This window comes from Ursus arctos, chromosome Y (assembly GCF_023065955.2).
Source record: "Ursus arctos isolate Adak ecotype North America chromosome Y, UrsArc2.0, whole genome shotgun sequence".
NCBI classification, from domain to species: domain Eukaryota; kingdom Metazoa; phylum Chordata; class Mammalia; order Carnivora; family Ursidae; genus Ursus; species Ursus arctos.
In genome coordinates this window covers 24,218,216-24,230,787 of record NC_079874.1, presented here as the reverse complement: position 1 = coordinate 24,230,787, position 12,572 = coordinate 24,218,216, and the positions used below count along the sequence as shown (strand labels likewise).

The following is a 12,572-nucleotide window of genomic DNA, read 5'->3' as shown; positions in this document are numbered from 1 at the left end:
TCGGGCCCGGTGGCCGGTCGCCCTCTTCCCCAGACCTTCGTTTCCTCGGAGACCGCGGCACTGCTTAGTAGAGGTATGACCCTTCTTTGCCATGTGTGGGACTGCGGTAAAGTAGGATCCGGGATCGGTCATTTTACCACACCTGAAGTGTACGGTTCAATGGACAGTGTTGTTCGGCCATCACCACCATCCGTGTCCGGGACGTTTGCCTCTTCCCAAACACAAGCCCTGTCCCCGTCGAACGCCCGCTGCCACATTCCTCCGTCCCCCAGCCCCTGGCAGCGTCTTTCCTGCTCTCTGTGTCTAGGACTCTGACTGTTCTTGGCACTGCGTAGGCACCGAGACGCCCTGTTTGTCTCTTGGGGCCTGGCTTATTTCACTCTCATGTCTTCAGGGCTCGTGCGTGTTGGAGCACGTGTCAGAATGTCCTCCCTCGTTAAGGCTGATAAACATCCTGTTGTGTGTAGAGACCCCACTTCGTCTGTCCCTTCATCCATGGATAGACGTTTGGGTTTCCACCCCTTGCCTGTTGTGAAGGATACTACTGTGAACTTGGGGAGGGGGGACGTGGGGGCAGGTGTCTGCTTTCTCTTCCGTTGGGTATATACCAAGAGCTGGGACTGCTGGATCCTGGGGTAATTGCACGTTTAATTCTTTGACTTTTTGTTGTGTTTCCTGTCCTCCCTCTGTGTGGTTTGACTCCTTGACCACAGAAGTGTTTGTTTCGCTCACTCTCAAAGATTAATTTGCTGTTCCTTGCTTTCCCATTTGGATGCCCATTCCTGGTCTCTTCTGACACGGATCCGAGAGGTACCACATCGCGCCACCCACCAGTGAAGACTAAGGAAGGTGGAAGGGGCTGACCAGCACAGACCACAGCACCCCTCCCCTCAGGGCCACCTCATCCCACTTAGAACCTCTTCGGTTCTCTCTCCGTTCTGCAGCGTTGTGCTATGGTGCCGTAGTCACATGGCCGTGAGACAGTCTCCCTGGGGGTTCTTGGGTGACTCCTGTTTATTTTGTTGGTATTTCATTGCCCTGTTTCAAGTCCATCTTTCTCACTCACAAGGCCCACCTCTCCTGAAACTGTTTCTCTGCAGATGTCCTCACCACGTGCTTCCCCATTCCTCTTTCATATTCTCCAATTACCCGACAAATTTGGCCCTCAAATTTGGTCTCCTTGCCTGGTGGAAAAAAAATCTGTCTCTGGGACATGCCATCGTCCCACCCTTAGAAATAGAGACTTTCCAGTCCGAACCAAAGACCCATCAGAACTCAGGCAGAGTGTGAGATACACGTTGCAAATGTTAATGAAAACTAGCTCCTACTAGAACACTCCATTGAAAGGTTTCCCATCTTGGAGAAAGCATTTCAGAGTTCACAAAGCTGTGTTAAATTCAAAGGATGGAAATTATATTCAGCTTAGGAGCCAGAATCTGGTAAGACTATTTGTGTTTTAAACTTCCTGAGGCCAGAAAACTACAGTTAAGCTGAGTCTTAAAGTACCCCTTGTTCCTAAGGGCCCTTTACACTAAACACACATAGTGATTCCATAGACACAGTCATCAAACCCAAACAGGCAATAACAAGTGTTACAAGGAGGTGGAGGAATTAGAGCCCTTATACATTGCTGGTGGGAGTTCTCAAATGGCACAGCCACTTAAGAGAAAATTTGGTGGTCCCTCAAAATGTTAGACATGGAGTTACCTTGTGACCCAGCAATTCCACTCCTAGGTATGTACCCAAGAGAAGTGAAAACATATCGATACAGAGACTTACACATTCATGTTCATGCAGCATCATTCATAATAGCCCAAAGGGGAAACAGCCTGCTAAATAAATGGCACTATAGCTCTACGGGGGACTATTACTGGGCCATGAAAAGAGCGAAGTACCGATACATCTACGGATGAACCCCCAAAGCATGATGCTTAGAGGAAGCCAGACACAAAGGCCACATGTGGTAGGACTCTGTTTATGGGAGCTACCCAGAAGAGGCAAGTGTACAAACACAGAGAACTGGGGGCTGGGGGGGTGGGCAGGGAATAGGGGGTACCTCCTGAGGAGGACAGCAGGCTTTTATGATTCTCTTAGGGGGGCCTGCCTTTTAGCAAACAGGAGACAAACCATAAAATGACGATCCTTTCCACTTAGCTCCCGTGTCACAATGGACCCATTTTTCCAAAATTCTCTTTAAAGGTTTTTAAATGTCGGCTAAGTGCCTGTGTAGGTTTGTCAGTGGTACGTAAGTGGAGCCAGAGGACCTTGATGAGGTGAGAGCCAGACTATGGTAGCAGCAGCCTTCAGAGTCCCAGTGGTCTCATCCAATGGTGGGTTGGAAGTGGTCCATTAGGAGAGAAGGTGCCAGCTGCCCGATGACAAAGGGGATACCAAGCGTCTGCGGCAGGTGACCCCAGAGCAGTGGCGAGAATCTCCTCTGCAGCTCAAGACAAACCGGTCAGTGTCTCCACTTTTCCCTTTAGGTCATGGAGCTTTGTAACATTTACGTGAGAGCAAGGATGTAGTCACGTTCCTCTTGACCTCATGGCACGGGTTACAGAGACTCCGAGGGTTCTGTTAGGAGTTTCTGACTCAACAGGCCATCAGCGCTGGGCGGGGTCTCCATCCTACAGATGAATTCAGGTTTGAGACGGAGTTCTGGTGGAGGCCTCCAGGCACACATTTGGTGCACTCCACAAACTTCACATGCCCACTGGGTACCAGCATTCCGCTAAGTGAATTATGAGTAAGTGAGACACTGTTTATGCCCAGCTGAAGAGAGTATGTCAGTAAGTACTTAAACACCACGGTTGCTCTCAAAACCATTTGTGCAAGGTGGGTAGTGTTCCATGGTATGACTAACCCACAGTTCCTCTGTCCGTTCTACTGCAGATGGGTATTTGCACTGTGTCCAGCTGAGCCTAACCATGCTCCTGCTCACAGTTTGCATCTTCCCTTCCGTTTTTAGAGCTTAATATGTCATTTATACACAATTTGCAGATTGCTAAAAGCAATATCCTCTAAATTCTGTTTGGAAAATACAGTCACTTTTCTTTTTTTAAAGTTTTTTATTATGTTAGTGACCATACAGTACATCCTTAGTTTTTGATGTCATGTTCCAGGATTCATTGTTTGCTTGTCACACCCAGTGCTCCATGCAATACGTGCCCTCCTTACTACCCACAGTCACTTTTCATAAAAAAATTTCTTTGGACGAAGGCCCAGAAATGGAACTGTGTGTCTGAAAGTCGGTGCGTTTTAAAGCTTTTGATGAATAGTGCCGATCCTCCCTCTCTCAACCCCTGGCAGCCACTATTCACTTTCTGTCTTTATGAGTTAGACTATTCTAGGTCTCTCATATAAGTAGAACCGTACTATATTTGTCCTTTTGTGACTGGTTTCTTTCACTCACATAATGTCCCCAGGTTCATGTATGTGGTAGCAGGTGTCAGGATTTCCGTCCTTTTTAAGGCTGAATATTACTCCTTTGTGTGGATGGACCACATTTTATCTCTTCACCCATAAGGAGCATTAGGGTTGTTTCCCCTTTGGGGTTGTGAATAAGGCTGCTATGAACATAAGTGTGCAAATATCTCTCTGAGTACCTGCTTTCTCTTCTTTAGGGTATATATTTATCCCCAGAACTGGAATTGCTTCACCTTATGTTAATTTCGTGTTTAAATTTGTGAGGAATCTCTGTAATATTTTCCACTGTGGCTGCACTATTTCATATTCCCACCAGCAAAGCACAATGATTCCAGCGTTTCCGCATCCTTGACACTTGTAATTTATTTTTTATGAAAGTATTGGTTTTTAAAAGGTCTTTAGTTACACGAAGGTAAAGGAGACAAGGAGGCAAGTATTTATATTTTCCCATATATTTTCGTCCTTCAAGATTCAGTTTCATTTTTTATGGGACAGAGAGAAGACTACAGATAGCCATTATTATCATTGACATAGAATTTGTCTATTTTTTATTCTCTTTTAATGTGAATAAATGCCATCTGCTATTAGGAGAGCCAGGAAGCAGTGTCAAAGCCTGGTTTTGCCATTTATATCTATGTGATCCTTGTGTAAGTTATTTTACCTGTGTCATGGGATCATAATTGTACATCTATCATTGGGGCTGTCATAAGTATTGAATATTTTCATTCAAAAACTATTTGGAATAAGGCATGACCTATACAAAACATAAGGTATGTGTAATAAATATTTGGTAAGAAGCAGGATATGTTGCGCTTTGTTCAAAGCCCCAAACTCTACCTAACCATACTTCTTTTACTATAGATGGATCATCTCTCTTCGTGAATCTTTTAATGTTGACTGGAACTTTTCCCCTTCCTGTGTGAAATTTCCTACTACTACGAGGACTATTTGCCATTCTCCAATCTTCAGAATGCTAGAGTCCTTCTACATGGCCTCTGGGTAAAATCTTAAAATAAGATATACGGAGTCTTTTACATTTGGTCTTCAGGAAAAACAAGTTCCCACCACACCGTTTTTAGATACAGATGGACCAAAACTTCACTAAACTGGCATGTTTTCCTGTATTTGTGATCTCCTTCCTAATTCCTTCATGCTCTCAAAACTCGCCAGTCCTGTGGTCTGTTTCCTTCAGACCTCCACTGGTAGGGAAACATTCTTCCTGGGGAGTGAGGTGATAACCTGGCAGGCAACCCCAGACTCATTTGGCTAGTGTAACTAATACACTGCCTTTGCCATTAGAAACACATCGCTGAGAAGACTGTGGAACAGGGGATACAGTGTTGGGAATATTAGGCTTTATAGCAAGGGGATATATTTCAGAGGCCTCTAAAATCTGCGTGGGCAGTCATTTATGTTATCCACACACTATCACCTCTGAGCAGACCCTGCCTCATTTCCTGCTAATCAGTGGAGGGAGAAGGCCTTGGAGTCTCATTTTCTGATTATCCCTGCTATGAACTCCCAAGCATTCAAATTGAAAAAGATAGAAGTAATTCGGCCACAATCTAGATTTTCCTTCTAGGATTTATTTCCTTCATGCAGAACAAATCAACTTATTGGGGCACCTGGGTGGTTCAGTTAAAGTTAAGTATCTGACTCTTGATGTCAGCTCAGGTCTTGATCTCTGGGTTGTGGGTTAGGGCCCTCTGTTGGGCTCTGCACTGGGCATAGAACATACTAAATTAAAAAAAGAAAAAATCAAACTATTTTTAAGTACCAAAAGAAGCCAAATCTAAAGGTGGAGTTTTGAGCAAGTGGTGAGTAAAAAAGGAAATAGGCATGCAGGCCACAGAGCCGTAAAATGTCACCTTTCACACCGGTGCCTCCCTTCGTGGCTGCCCACTCCTCTGTGGCTTGACCCAGAGCATCCCCGGACCGACACGTCCTTTCCTACTCGGGAGTTGAGGGCTTCAGGAGCCCACGAGGGGGGAGCCGCCCATGCTCCTGGGTCCCACGCGCCCTGGGAGGATGGAGCATGTGGCCTCGCCCGCCCCGCAAGCGCCAGCGGCGGACCGGATGTGACAGCCTTGGCGTTCCCCTGGCGTGGAAGGGATGGGCTCGTGGGACAGAGTGCGGTTGCAGGAACGGTAAACACTCCGTTGACAGTAGCTGTTTGTGCAACGGCAGAGACAGACTGTAGGACGATGGCGAAGGGCTCGTCAAGAGGGATGGGCTGAAGACCCAGCAGCTCACTTACACCGTAAGGCCCCTCTTGTCAAAAACTTGATCTTCTTGGTCCCCGGGGAGGTTACAAAGGTCGAAGGGCTGTGTAGATAGCGGGTGCAAGGGAAGGTCTCGGGGCCCCGCTGCTGGGGGGACATTCTGCGGCTGTGTCCTCTTCAAGGTCATGTTTATTCTGTTTTTCATTTAGAAGTATGCATTTTATTAAAAACCATGTAAATTTTAAGAAAATATGAATGAGTCTTGGCCCCTTTCAAGTCAGTGTTAGTATTTTTTTTTGTGCATCCTTGTAGATTTTTAAAAGTGTATGTACACATCTATTGGTAGAATAATAAAGAAAAGTATGTCTGTTTTCTTTTGACACAAGTGATCATACCAAATATATTATTCATTTTGCTTTTTCTTTTTTTTAGTGTACTACAGAAGTTTATTCAGACAGTTCATGTGGGTTAACTCATTCCATGTAATATGTCATTATAATCCTGGATGTACCATAATGTAGTTAATCATTACTCTATTATTAGACATTTATTAATACTTCCAATTTTTCTCTATGATAGATTGTACTAAAACCCACATCTCTCTATGTATATTTTTGCATACTTGTATCATATCTTGGTATAACTCCGGAAATTGGTATTTTTGAGCAAGAGGGTGTGAACATTTCACCTTTTGAGAGATATGTCACATTCTGTTCCAAAAATGCCTTGCAAATAATACTATCACCATTGTCATTTTATCCTTACATAAAATATTTAGAACACTAATTGAAGGCCAATACATATATAGGACACTTAAATGTAACTTTTAGATAAAAAGGATAAAACATGAATATTTAGCACTTTCTAAATTGTGGCTCACTCAATGTTTATTTTTTCTCTTGGGTGTTCCTGGCTTGACTTCACGATGCCTCTACCTTGTCTTCAGTCAACCTGAATTGAAGTACTTTTTCCCCAAACTGCTGGGCCTCTTTTTTAGTTATTTGGCCTGGGCTTTGGGCATCAGCCTAGCCAGCAGCAGATCCTGGCGCGTGTGGGAGTTTAACAGCAATATTGTTCCCCTTGTGTTCATTGGACTTTGGGAAGCTTTATATTTTCAAAGATTTAACATCTCTGGCTCCATTGTTGAGTTGCCGATGCACAACAGGATCAACGAGAGCTGGGTCATTTCAGATGAAATCTTGTATGGGCAGGATCTGATATTGTTAGCAAATTTTATGAAGTCAGTAGTCCTGGTTTTTGGCTCAATGGCACTTTTGGTCTGCTGGATTCATGCCCCATATCCAGATTTCCTTCGATTGTGTTACAACATCTCTGCCTTCTTTCTTGTCTTTAGCAGTAGTTGTACTGTGATTACAGTGAGTTGGAATTTTGCTGTGGATTTTTATGGCCAAACCACCCTTGACTTCCCACCTAGCTTTCCCATTGGAAAAGAAACACTAATAAGGAAACACTTCTCCTACGTGTTCCCACTAGGACTCACAACTGGCACCCTGTCACTAATAAGTGCTGCCATGTTCTTCTGCGAAACATTTTCCATAAAACATTGGAGTCAAGTGAAACCCATGGTTGTGGGCAAACAACCAAAACAAAAGCTCTGAATGAAGGGCCTACTCTTGTAATGGCTGCCAATAATTTTTTTTAAGAAACTTCCTACCTACATATCATATTGTTGTAATCATCTACTCTAAAATAAAACATACATGGTTTTTCAGGGTGTGACTGCAGCTTTTATTGTCCTATTCTCTGTTCTGCAAACATCTTCCTTTCTTTAAAGCTTTTCACTTCCTGAAATTTATAGGCAAACATATTACATGCATACACTGTCAAAAATCAGGGCGCCTGGATAGCTAAATTGGTTAGGTGCTTGCTTTCAGCTAGGGTCATGATCTTAGTGACCTGGGATAGAGCCCTGCCTCGGGATCCCCACTGAGCGGGTTCTGCTTCTCCCTCTGCCCCTCCCCGCACTTATGCTTTCTCATGCTCACTCTCTCTTGAATATATAAATAAAATCTTTAAGAAATCAGGGACACCTAAGTGGCTCAGTTGGTTAGGTGGCTACGTTTGGCTCAGGTCATGATCTCAGGGTCCTGGAATTGAGTCCCACACCCACATCAGGCTCCTTGCTCGGTGGGGAGCTGCTTTCTCTCTGTCTGCCACTTCCCCTACTTCTGTGCGCTCGTGAAAATAAATGAATAAAATGTTAAAAAAAAAAAAAAAAAGAAAGGAAAAAAATACTCATCACTGTGCTGCTGTACATTGTAGGATGTGTATCCGAGTCTTTGCCTCCGCCCACTGGATGCCAAGGTCACTCCCTCTCCACACCCTGTGAGAGACCAACAAAATGTCTCCAGACATTTCCCAATGTCCTCTGGGGGACAGAATTGCTCTCCACTGATAAACTCTGGGTTATAGGTAGCCAACAAACCTGGCTAATGAACGCTATGGTATGTTGGATTTTGAAGAAAACTTTTTCAAATAAAACTATCAGCTCAATATATCATAGCATCCATTTGCCTGGGTCTTTGGCTAACTTTAACTTGAGGGTCTTTTGGTGGTGCTTTTGCTGCCTGCCCAGGGCACATTTTGCAATATTGATTAAAAGTGTAATTTTTGAAGTATAAAACTCTATCATAGGCTTAGGTAGCTGGATAGATATAGCTGATGAGAGAATTGGGAAACTTTGGTAATAAATCAAAAGAAATTGCCTGAAACACAGCCTGGAAGACAAAGATATTGATATTATGAAAGCAGTGGAGAAGCCTCGAACATAGAGTGAGAAGGCCCGGTATATGGATGTCTCCAAGCATTTCAGTGAAATACAATGGACTGTGAAAGGCAATATTTGAAATGAGGCTGAAATTTTTTTTCTCCTTTCCTCCCTTCCTCCCTTCTGCCCTTCTTCCCTCCCTTCCTTCCTCCCTCCCTCCCTCCTTCCGTTTCTCCCTTTCTTCCTCCCTTCCTTCCCCCTCCCTCCTTCCTTCCTTTCCTTCCCCCTCCCTCCCTTCCTTCCTTTTTCTTTCTTTTTTAATTTTTTTAAAGATTTTATTTATTTGACAGAGACAGAGAGAGGGAATACCAGCAGAAGGAGTGGGAGAGGGAGAAGCAGGCTTCCCACAGAGCGGGGAGCCCACTGCAGGGCTCGATCCCAGGATCCTGGGATCATGACCTGAGCCGAAGTCAGACGCTTAACGACTGAGCCACCCATGCGCCCCCCCCCTTTTTTTAAGATTTTACTTATTTGTTTAAGAGAGAGTAAAAGAGAAACCACGAGCAGGATGAGCTAATATTCCCTGGCTTCTCTGCAGCTGTGCAACATTTGCTTGCTTCTTCCTGGGATAGTCATCCCATGCCAAATTCAGAGCTCCTGGAATGTAAACTACTTCAGGTTCAGGTTCATTTGTACAGTTTGTAATAGAAAATAGAAATCACATTTTAATAGTAAAAAGGAATTATATCATTCAGACCCATTGTTATATAAACTGTAATAGGTTTTTCTATGACTTATCAAATCCTCAGACAACCAGTGCTGCACTGCCACCCTGCCCCAGGCCAGAGTCTAATCTTTTTCCAGCTGGCAGGTACAAGAAGTGCAAAAGGTAGCAGAGCCAACAGTGTGAAGCTTGGCATCTTCAACAACCACTAACAGGTTGACCTTGGCTAGTTATGTAAAGCAGTCCTTCAGTTTCTCCATCTGTAAAACTAAAATAGTCATTGTTTTGTCCTCATATGTGATTGTTGTTAGTCTAAAATAAATAATCCACATAGATTCTTCAACATTTCTTGGCATGTGTAAATACTCAACACAAATTAGTTGTTCCCACTGCCACTGCTAGTTTGATACTGTAATTTATATCCCATTTCCCTATTGGTAGAGAACAAGTAAAAGCAACCAAATGTCTACCACTAACAGGTTGACCTTGGCTAGTTATGTAAAGCAGTCTTCTTTTCTTCAAGAATTACTTTCTAGGGGCGCCTGGGTGGCACAGCGGTTAAGCATCTGCCTTCGGCTCAGGGCGTGATCCCGGCGTTTTTATTCCCATCTTGGCTGACTTTAGCCCATAGATCCAACTGGTCACAACAGAAGGCATGGATCAAAATAACTATTTCTGTAATTTTTATGAAAATATATAAGTGTAAACTGAAGACAGAGATGTATTGGATTAATTTTCAGAAAGATAAAGAAGCATTTCCTGAAATCTGGTGACTAATAAACTTGGATTCAGTAATCCACCAAAATACAAAAATATGGTACTAGATATAAAATGTATGAACTCCTATAATGATGGTGATCTTGGGTAACCAGCATGAATTTTCAAGGAACAATCTAGCGAATCTGATTTCCACTTTCCCTCATGTTAAGTGCAACTCAGATTGGCTTTACAGACAGAATGGGCTGCAAGGCGTTCTGGGACTTGAGTGATGGAACCTCTGGGAGAAGGAAGAATGTTGAGCCCTGGTAGAGCAAAGGTTAGGAAGTATAGGTGAGGCCAGAAAGGGTGGCTTCAGTTGAGTCAACATAATTCATGAGGCCTCTCTTCACTCTACAAACCAGGCCTGGAGTTGGGCCAGAAAAGGAGCTCCAGGAAAGAAGCTTAGCAGGAAGCCCAGTCAACCCTATAGGGAGGTGTGATGAAGGCCATGAAATGGACGTCCATGGCCACAAGAGTGATTCTAGACCCTACTGAGTATCGTCAGAAGTGCCACTGTAAGTCTTCCTATATCAGCACTGGTTTCCCACTTCAGGGCCCTTCACTAATATGGTAGCCATTGGCCACATGTAACTATCAAATAGTTGAGGTGTGGCCACTCTGAACAGAGATGTGTACACACTGAATTTTCTATATGCAGTCTAAAAAAAGAAATACATCATTAAATTACTTTTTACATTGATTACATTTTGAAATAATAAAGTTTTGGGAATATATAGAAAATAAAATATTAATACAATTTCATTTTTAATGAGTTACATTTTTAATTTAAAAATTATACTTAATTTGAAATCTGAATTTTATATACCTGAAACTGATATAACACTGTATATTAACTAATTCAAATTAAAGTAAAAACTTAAAAGAAAATTAAAATTGAGATGCCACCATTTTTGCTGCTCAGCACAGAACAAGAGACTGAGAGAGTCAGAGATTCTATTCAGTTCCATCCATTCCTCAGACCCCACTGAGCTGTTGACACTATAGATGATCAGGAGTATCTGGTGAGCCATGTAGTTGATCCAGCAGGCTTAGGACAGAATGGAGGAATCAATGAAGAAAGTTGCAGGGATAGATGTGGAGTTAACAGTTGAAGAAAGAACCCTCCAATCTATTGCATATAAAATGTGATTGGAGCCGCAAGAGCTTCCTGGAGTATACTCAGCAGGATTGACTGGAAAGAAGAAAACAGGAAAGGAGAAGACAACTAAAAATGATTCAGGAATATCAGAAAATGGTTGAGACTGAATTAAATTAATCTTTTGTCACATTTTAGATATACTGAACAAACAGCTCATTCCAGCACTGGAGAATCCAAGGATTTCAATTAAAAGGAGACTACCACAGGTATCTGGCAGAATTTGCCATGGAAAATGATAGGAAGGAAGCTGTGGAGAAGTGCCTACTGGCTTAGAAAGCTGCTAGTGATCCACCAACGCATCCTGTTAGCTTAGGTCTAGTTCTCTATTTTTCAGTAGTCTATGAAAAATGAAATCTTAGGAGATTCTTAATTCCTCTGACCATACCTACAGATTGATGAAAGCAGCTTTTGATCATGAAGTGGCAGAACTTGATAGGTGAGTGAAGAAAGCTATAAGGCTTCTACACTTACTATGCAGTTACATGATAATCTGGCACTATGGACTTCAGACATGAAGGGTGATGGTAAAGAACAGAATAAAGAAGAAAAAAAAATCAATGAGCCATAAAAGCCAGAAGAGAAAAATCTCTGACCACCCCATTCCTTCTCATACCACCCTCATTGGAAATTCCCCCATTGTCACTGAGAACTACCAAATCTGACATTTATATTTTGGTCTCATAATTTAGGTTCCTGCCATGTTGGATTTTCTTAAAAACTGTTTTCAAAAGTTCTTAAAGACAGTGAATTTTACAGAGTCCCAGCTTTTACATTCCTTAAGACACTTAAGAGGACCACATAGAGACTTTTTCAGCATTACTGTATTGTCTTCTTCCAGATGTAGCAAGATCACCATCAGAAATGGAAAGTACATTTGAAAGCCATTAGACCTATAGGTGGTATAAGCATCTAAGAGAGGTTAATCATACTATAGAGTCATTGTGTTATCATTTTTCCTTTTTCTAAAATTGTTCAAATCAAATTTTATACCAATGTTTAAAATTAATTGTGTTGGGGCGTGTGGGTGGCTCTGTCGGTGAAGAATCTGCCTTAAGCTCAGGTTATGACCCTGGGGTCCTGGGATCAAGTCTTGCATCAGGCTTTCTACTCAGCAGGGAGTCTGATTCTCCCTCTCCCTCCGCTGCTACCCCTGCTTGTGCTCTCTCTCTCAAATAACTAAAATCTTTTGTAAAAAATATTAATTGGGGATACCTCAGTGGCTCAGTCAGTTAAGCCTCTGACTTTGGCTCAGGTCATTATCCCACAGTCCCGGGATTAAGTCCCAAGTTTGGCTCTCTGCTCAACAGGGAGCCTGCTTCTCCCTCTCCCTTCACTGCTCCCCCTGCTTGTGCTCTCTCTCTCTCTCTCAAGTAAATGAAACCTTTAAAAAAATAAAAATATGGAGGAACTGAGCAAGATGGCGGAGGAGTAGGAGACCTAAATTTTGTCTGGTCCCAGGAATTCAGCTAGATAATTATCAAACCATTCTGAACACCTACAACCTCAACAGTACCCAGCATGTCAAGACCCTCCCCAAGAGAATCAACATGCGTC

At 42.9% G+C, this 12,572-nt stretch overlaps 1 pseudogene; it reads left to right on the top strand.

The window, feature by feature from the left end:
• Nucleotides 1-10,812: 10,812 nt before the first annotated feature.
• On the top strand, nucleotides 10,813-11,665 carry LOC113248377 (14-3-3 protein epsilon-like; annotated as a pseudogene).
• The last annotated feature ends 907 nt before the right edge of the window (nucleotides 11,666-12,572 follow it).